The following is an 8,642-nucleotide window of genomic DNA, read 5'->3' on the forward strand; positions in this document are numbered from 1 at the left end:
AATCCTGATAGGTGGGGGTAGAGAGGGGGAGAGAAGATAGAGAGGGTGGGGCCTGCCTTGTAAGACATGAGATTAGTAGTGTAACATTACAACCTGGGAATAAAGCTGGAGAGATGGCTCAGTGGTTAAGAGCACTGACTGCTCCTCCAGAGGTCCTGAGTTCGGTTCCCAGTAACCACGTGGTGGCCCATGACCATCTGTAATGGGATCCGATGCCCTCTTCTGGTGTGTCTGAAGACAACTAAATATACTCACCTACATAAAATAAGTAAATAAATATTTTAAAAAAAAACAAACTTGTGAATAAAGACTGGAGAGATGGCTTGGCAAGTAAGAGCACCGGCTGCTCTTCTAGAGGACCTGGGTTTGATTCCCAGTGCCCACGTGATAGCTCACGACCATTTGTAATTCCAGTGCTGTAGGATCAGACATCTTCTGGCCCCTACTCAACCCAGGCACATACATGGCTCAATGACATCCATTCAGGCAAAGCACTCATACACATAAAATAAAAAGATAAACAAAAATTTTTAAATTGTATAAATATATGCTTCCTTCCGTCTTCAGTAATTTCCAATAAACCCAAACACAGAATTCTTGTCAGTTTTGGTGAATCTCAGCTGTTTAAACTATTCGGATGTGTCAGCCTTTGATCTCAGATCTAAAGGGAACCCTTCCTGACAGGGGGCAACCCTACCTGCCAGGGCCCTGTGGGTCTAGGTCTGAACTCTCACTGTCATCGTGGACAGCATCAAAAAACGGCAGCTGGTCCATGGCTAGGCCCACAGCAGAGCTTCTCTTGAATGTACCATGTCCCGGCCATAAGCTGATTAGAGTATCAGGCTGCTGACTGAAGCTGGCCTCACACAGGATCCATGATAATCCTGGGGGCAGCCAGGGGCCTCGTCGAAGGTGAGAAGTACAGACCGATGCCCGTGCTTACTCCTTCTGCTCAGTACAGCCCGACGCCCATGCTTACTCTCACTAAGGAAGAAGCTGTCCAGAGCCTGGTGGTACAATATGGAAGATGAGCTTTCAACTATTCATTAAAAGGGGTCAGAACACATCTCGGGTCCAGGGGCAGAGACAGTGGAAGACCAGTGCACACCAGGGATGGAAGTGGGCAGGGAGGGCAGTTTTCCCTCACAGGGTGGAGGAGGATGGTTTTCACAGAGCCACATCTGTTTGGAGGACTTGTGCCAAGGCAGGGCCAGCTCTGAGCATGGACTCTCAACCTGAGGGTCTCGACAAACCTCTAGCTGCAAAATGATATTTACATCACCACTCATAACAGTAGCAAAATTACAGCTATGACGTAGCAACGAAAATAATTTCATAGTTGCAGGTCACCACGTCAGGAGAACTGTGTTAAGGGGTCACAACATTAGGAGGGTTAAGAATCACTGTCTTAGAGAAAGATAGCAGGCTCCACTGGGGGCTCTAGAGTAATGCACTTCCTATTTTGTTCTTAGGAAAGTTCCCTGTGGGAACAAACAAACAACCACAAGAACTGTACTCAGTGTCTTTGTAGGGTGTTTGATGCTATGCAGAAGGCCCGCTTCTCATCTACCTGTGGAAGTTCCAAGTGGCTTCAGAGTCCATCTCGGTTAAAAATAAAAACAAAGCCAGCAATGGTGGTGGCACAGACCTATTCTCCCGGCAGGCAGAGGCAGAGGCATGGGCAGGGGCAGGGGGCAGGGGCAGGGGGCAGGGGCAGGGGCAGGGGCAGGGGGCAGGGGGCAGGGGCAGGGGGCAGGGGGGCAGGGGCAGGGGGCAGGGGCAGGGGGCAGAGGCAGAGGCGGAGAGGCAGAGGCAGAGGCAGAGGCAGCAGAGGCAGAGGCAGAGGCAGGAGGATCTCTGTGAGTCTGAATCCAGCATGGTCTAAATAGAGAGTTCCAGGCAGACTCAGCTATGTAGTGAGAAAACAAAGGACATTTTTTAAAAAGTAGACAAAACTAAAGCATTAACACAAACACCCATCGTAGCACATGAAGCTCGCCTCAATGTGCAGATGCTGAACTCGAGTAATATTCTTAAAACTTATTTAGCTTTCATTTTATTTTTATGAGTATCGGTGTTTTGCCTGCGTGTCCATCTGGGTTCCACACATGTGTCTGATGCCTGTGAAGGCCAACAGAGTACATCAGATCCCCTACAATTGAGTTATACAATTGTGAGCTGCCATGTGAGTGCTGGGAATTGAACCCAGGACCCCTGGAAGGGTGGTCAGAGCCCTTAACTAAGCCATCTATCCAGTCCCAGAAGCAGGATTTCTTTTAAAACCTATCCATTTTATGTACCTTTTAAAAGAGGTCTTTCTTCCTATTTCCATAGAGATAGGAAAGGGAGAAGGTATTTGGGTTCTGGAAGAGTGAAGGAAATCAGAAACTGGTAATACAGAGGCTAAAATACCAAGGACAACTGTGTTTTTACTTTATGTGTATGAGTGTTTTATATGCTTGTATCTCTGTGCGTCACTCGTATGCCTGTGTGCCTGGTGTCCAAGGAGGCCAGAAAACGGTGCTCGATCCCTTAGGCATTAGAGATGGTTGTGAGCTGCTGTGTGGGTGCTGGTATGGACTCAGGTCCTCTGAGAGAGCAGGCAGTGATCACGGAGCCATCTCTTCCGGCCCTGAAGAGAATTTTATAGAAAATATTTATTATAACCTGGCCTTCTGTAAGGACCACAGCATATAAAAAGTCTCCGAGGAACAGAACCAGGATTCCTTATTTGAGTAGAATTATTTTTTTTTTTTGGTAAAAAAAAAAATCTTGATGGTTGTGTGTGTGTGTGTGTGTGTGTGTGTGTGTGAATTTTTGCCTGCATGTTCAGGGCTCCATGGAGGACAGAGACCAGCTTGCAAGAAATGTCAATCAGATCTCTCTCTCCACCATGTGGAGTCTGACAACGGAGCTCTGGTCATCAAACCTGGCAGGGGCATCTATACCCATCTTGCTGGCTCCTAGAGGTAAATTTTAAAATGTAGCTGGGCATGGTGACGCAGCAGTGAAACCGTAACACTTGAAAGACTGAGACAAGAGGGTCTTGAGTTCAAGACTAGCTTGGGCTACCCAGTGAGACACTGTCTCAATAAAAACAACAGCAACAGCAACAACGACAACTACAGGTCCACTGTCTGTGGCGGTTGTTCACATTAGTGGGACACGATGATAAAGTTCGTCTTTTTCTCTCTAGATAACCTCGGCTGCTCTCCTTGGCACACACCATGATGAGCGTACAGGTGGTCACTGTCACTCTTAGTTTATAAACGAGGAGCAGAGGCTCCATGAGGTGGGCTCCTCTCGTCTTCCTAAGCTCTCCACGACATAACCACTCATATGGTTTGTATCAGCAAAGCATGGTATGTATGCGGCAAGGAGTCCTGCATGCCAGGCTGGCCTTGAACACCATGTTGCTAAAGATGTCCTAGAACTTCCGAACCTCTTGTTCCCATCTCCCACCCACTGGGATTTGATAGATGGCAGAATGAAAGCCCTGCAAGTCCCCTGTCCTGGCTGGTTTTGTGTGTCAAACTTGACACAAGCTAAAGTTATCACAGCCAAAGGAGCCTCCGTTGAGGAAATGCCTCCATGAGACCCAGTTGTAAGGCATTTTCTCAACTAGTGACCAAGAGTGGGAGGGCCCATTGTGAGTGGTGCCATCCCTGGGCTGGTGTCCTGGCTTCTATAAGAAAGCAAGCTGAGCAAGCCAGGGGAAGCAGCATCCCTCCATGGCCTCTGCATCAGCTCCTGCCTCCAAGTTCCTGCCCTGTGTGAGTTCCTGGCCTGACTTCCTTTTGTGATGAACAGCAATGTGGAAGTGTAAGCTGAATAAACCCTTTCCCCCACAATTTGTTTCTTGGTCATGATGTTTTGTGCAGGAATAGAAACCCTGACTAAGACAATAGGCAAGCACTCTACCAAGTGACTCACGGCCCCAGACAATAATTGTTACGAGGTGGCACACTCGCCTTTCTACTTTTTGTTTATGTGTTTATTTAAATTCACTCACTTTGTTTAGGAAGGGACAACTTGTTAGGAAGGGACATATCTATATTACATCTATACGTGATAATCATAGCAAGTTATCATCAGAATAAATGCAGAGGACACAAGGCTGACACTACACTCTCATTCCTGAGAGTGAGGGCTGCTCTTTCAAGTGTTAAGCAAACAAACACATGAACAAACAAAGCACAAAGCTATTCACTGTTGGACGTGAGGCTGCCCTGTGGTTTTACTCCATTTTGTGTAAACCTAGGGTACTCAGATGGTGCCTTGCTCTGGGAGACTCCAGTAGAGAAGCAGCATTTGACTTGTTTTGAGAAAGCAGGATGAACCTACACCTGGACGGACCAGCCATGCAGCACAGACCAACAAATGACTCATTCCCACGAGTATGCCACCATGACACAGAATTATAGCTAGGCTGCGTCTAGGCTGGGAGAACACAAGCTTGGAGACCTGTCAGTCACCTTGTCCCCTCTTGGGAGAGACTTTGAGAAAGAGGCTATCACCACAGACAATGAAATAAAAAGTAGAGAGATTTTAGGATACAGAGTGGGGTAGCAGGATCCAGCTGTGTGTGAAGTCCTCATGCACAAAGACTTAGCTATTTAAGACACTAGTGCTAATCAGAAATGAAACTTTTACTGTAGCGTAACGAGAAAAAGGAGTTAGTATACTTTTTGAAAAAAGATTTATTTATTTATTTATTTATTTAATATATATGAGTACACCGTAGCTGTCTTCAGATACACCAGAAGAGAGTGTTGGATCCCATTACAGATAGTTGTGAGCCACCATGTGGTTGCTGAGACTTGAACTCAGATCCTCTGGAAGAGCAGTCAGTGCTTTTAATCGCTGAGCCATCTCTCCAGCCCGGGTTAGTATACTTTTAAAGATTGCACTTTGTTTATTAGTCTGTTTATTTCATTTGAGACAGGATCTCACCGTATAGACCAGGCTGGCCTTGAACTCACAGAGATCCTCCTGCCTCCCAATGGCTGGGATTAAAGGCCTGTATCACCATGTCCAGCTCAAACTTTTTGTTTTATGTGTTTGTATGGTATGTGTGTGTGTGTGTGTGTGTGTGTGTGTGTGTGTGTGTGTGTGTGTGTGTTACAGGTGTGTAAGTGCTTCCCAAGATGAGTTCTGGGGGAACTGATCCCAGGTTCTCTAGAAGAACAGTAAGCTCTCATAACTGCTAACACATCTCTCCAGCCCTGGATCGTGACTTTTTTTTTTTTTTTTTTTTAAATTATTTCTGGGTTTTTTTTGTTTGTTTTTTAGATTTATTTATTTATTTTATGTATATGACTACACTGTCATTGTCTTCAAGACACACCAGAAGAGGGCATCAGATCTCATTACAGGTGGTTGTGAGCCACCATGTGGTTGCTGGGATTTGAACTCAGGACCTCTGGAAGAGCAGTCAGTGCTCTTAACTGCTGAGCCATCTCTCCAGCCCGGATCGTGACTTTTAATGTTAAATGATAGATTTCCTAACCTGGGACATGAAAGCCGTTATGAGTTCACGAAGGTGGAGGATGGCAGACATATTTCTTCTAATTGGCCTTATTAGAAAGTTAGTAAGTTACTCCAAAATAGTGGATCTTTTAACTTGTCATTAAAATGTTTTATTGGTCTATGGAATAATAAAATAACTTTACTGGTTAGCTATAAACCACAGCATATAAACATTTAGGTATTTTGGGAAAGGAATGGAATTGTGGTCCTCTTATTTCTTATTTTTGCTTGATCTGATTCTGGAGACAATTTAAGGAGATTCATCAGTTCCTTTGATCTCAAACTCAGCATGGTTTCTCCAGGCTTAAGGCCTGGCTGGAGACACTAAAGGAAGTCAAAGAGGTCTTTTCCCTCCCCATGAGGGGAACATGGAGCCAAGAAGCAGTTTTATTTGTCTGTTCCCAGGACTGTGTGAAGAGGGCCAGCAGAGAGACAAGCCACAGCCCACCCTGAAGCTGCTCTCTGCAGGTGTTCAGGGTTTCTGCCAACTCTAGCTGTACCCAGTCAGGGAGAAGCTTAACCAGTGTGAGGGAAAGAGAAGTAGAGAAAGACCCAAGATGGGAAAGGGCGCCCTTGGTGAGGGAAGGGCGTGGTGAGGCGGGGAAAGGGGCGTGGGGGGGGAAGGGAAGGGGGGGTGGGGAAGGGGGCGTGGTGAAGGGGGGAAGGGGCGTGGTAGGGAAGGGAAGGGGAGGGGTAAGGATCATTATGCAGATGACAGGTGAGGGGAGGCCTTTCCAAATGGTGGAGTTTAACTTTTAGGAGGAGCAGAGGACACACGTTTGCTTAGGCATCTGCCCAGCAACATTTTTCAAGGTTTGAAAGTCTGAATGAACCAGTGTTGCAGCTGCCCTGAAGTCACGCTCCAGGTGGGAGTGGGCCCCTAGCATGCTGGCTCTGGGCCTGGAACACAGTAGGACAGATCATGGAGGAAGACCCTCTCCACACAGAGACTTCAGCTTCTCCAGGTCTGATGCCAGACTTGCCCAGAGACAAGTTGCCCCACTTTATAGAACCTTGTTTTGGGGAATAGAACCCAGGTCCTCCTGGGTGTTCTGTTGCCATGGAAAGTGGGTCCTTCCTGCTCATTGCTGACCAGACTCTGTGGTTTGGATGCTATGTCATCCTATGCTGAGTTAGACTTGTAGTGTGGGGGAAAGTGAGAGCATCCACCTGTGGGCACACATTTTTTTCCCAACCTCCGTTAATAAGGGCACAGGGAGGTAGACCTTTTTAGAAATAATTCTTTGGGGGTGAGTCCAATCTTCGATGTCCCGAGACAGCAGTTCGGTCCCGTATCAAACACCAGATACGAATCAGCAGCTGCCATCCGTCCTCTCATCAGGAAGACATCACACATGAACCAGCAGCTTCAGGTCAATCCTGAAGAAACCACAAGGCTTGACAACCGGCTTGGAGTCTGAGGAAGAGGCAAAAGCCTCAGGGAACCTCACAGTAAAAAGCGAACCAATATGCGTGCCGTTAGCAAGGCTGGGAACAAGCAAACCACAGCTCCAGCTCCCAGCGTCCGTGGGGTCATATTTATGTACCTAATTTTTAAAAAAAATTTATTTATTTATTTAATGTGTCTGAGTACACTGTAGCTGTCTTCAGATATATCAGAAGAGGGCATCGGACCCCATTACAGATGGCTGCGAGCCGCCATGTGGTTTCTGGGAATTGAACTCAGGACCTCTGGAAAAGCAGTCAGTGCTCTTAACCCCTGAGCCATCTCTCCAGCCCCATATTTATATACCTTCACTGTGCATTCTTTCACGTGTTTGCTGTAGCAAAACATCCTTTCCTCTGGGAGCTCCAGCAAAACATCATTTGACACAACTGACTTTCCAAAGAAACCGGAAGTTTCCATTTCACCTACCAGGGTCACCCATGTGCCCTTGCATCCAAGAGATGCTAGAGACAGAGAGGCTGCTCCCTGCTACAGGATCCTTGGGCTCATGACTCCTTTGGCCTGGGTTGATTACGGGTCTGTTCTTGGTAAGCCTCCCATGTTCTCCTTTCCATATCAGCCCGGATGATATCGTCTGCTCTGATAAATCCTCCTTAACCATCCAGACTCTGCAGGTTCCTGCTCCTGAGCTCTGGGCTTCACATTTCAGATAAAGATTCTTCTTCTTAGGTTTTTTTTTTTTCTTTCTTTCTTTTTTTTTTTTTTTTTCAGAGCTGGGGACCGAACCCAGGGCCTTGCGCTTGCTAGGCAAGTGCTCTACCGCTGAGCTAAATCCCCAACCCCTCTTCTTAGGTTTTTATACAGTAAATTGTTTTAGTTTTTGTTGTTTCCTCCACATTTGTCTGACTCCAAAAAGGTAGAAACCGTGTCTCTCTGGTTTGTCTCTCTCTCCACCACGCAAACAGGATGTGGTTTACACACGCAGCTCGACTGTCCACCAGATGAACAAATGCCACTGTTGTACTACAGTCTCTGTTCCTGTCGATCCATAGAACACTTTTGAAAGCAGACTTCTCTGTACGTGTCTGGATGGTGTTCCTGGTGTGTATGTCTGAACACCGTGTGCATGTGTGGTATCCATGGAGACCAGAGGGTATCAGATCATCCGGAACTGGAGCTACCAAGGGCTGTGAGCCACCATGTGGACGCTAGGCACCAAACCCAAGTCCCCTAGACGAGCACCAGGTGTTCTTAGGGCTCAGAGTCATCTGTGGTTTTTGTTTTTTTTTTTTTTTTTGCACACCAACAACCAGTTCTTCAGCCCTCTATACTCTACACACACTGGGTCCCCAGTAATTTGATTCTGTTAGGACACTAAGTTCTTTCTAGGAACTGAACTTGGGTCCTCTGGAAGAGCAGCAAGCTCTCTTAATCACTAAGCCATCTCTCTGTTTGGGGACTGAATGAGAAGTGGAAGGGAGCCCAGTGCTTGCTCTCATTGCACTCTGTTCCTCGGCTATGGAATTCAGCAGCTGTGACTTCCCCTGTGAGGCAGAGTAAACCCCTTCTCCCCTAAATCGCTTCTGTGAGAGGTCTCCCCCACTCTTTAAATTTATTTTATGCAATGAGTATGCATTGTTGCTGTCTTAAGACACACCAGAAGAGGGCGTCAGATCCCATTACAGATGGTTGTGAGCCACCATGT

This window comes from Rattus rattus, chromosome 2, assembly GCF_011064425.1.
Source record: "Rattus rattus isolate New Zealand chromosome 2, Rrattus_CSIRO_v1, whole genome shotgun sequence".
Taxonomy (NCBI): domain Eukaryota; kingdom Metazoa; phylum Chordata; class Mammalia; order Rodentia; family Muridae; genus Rattus; species Rattus rattus.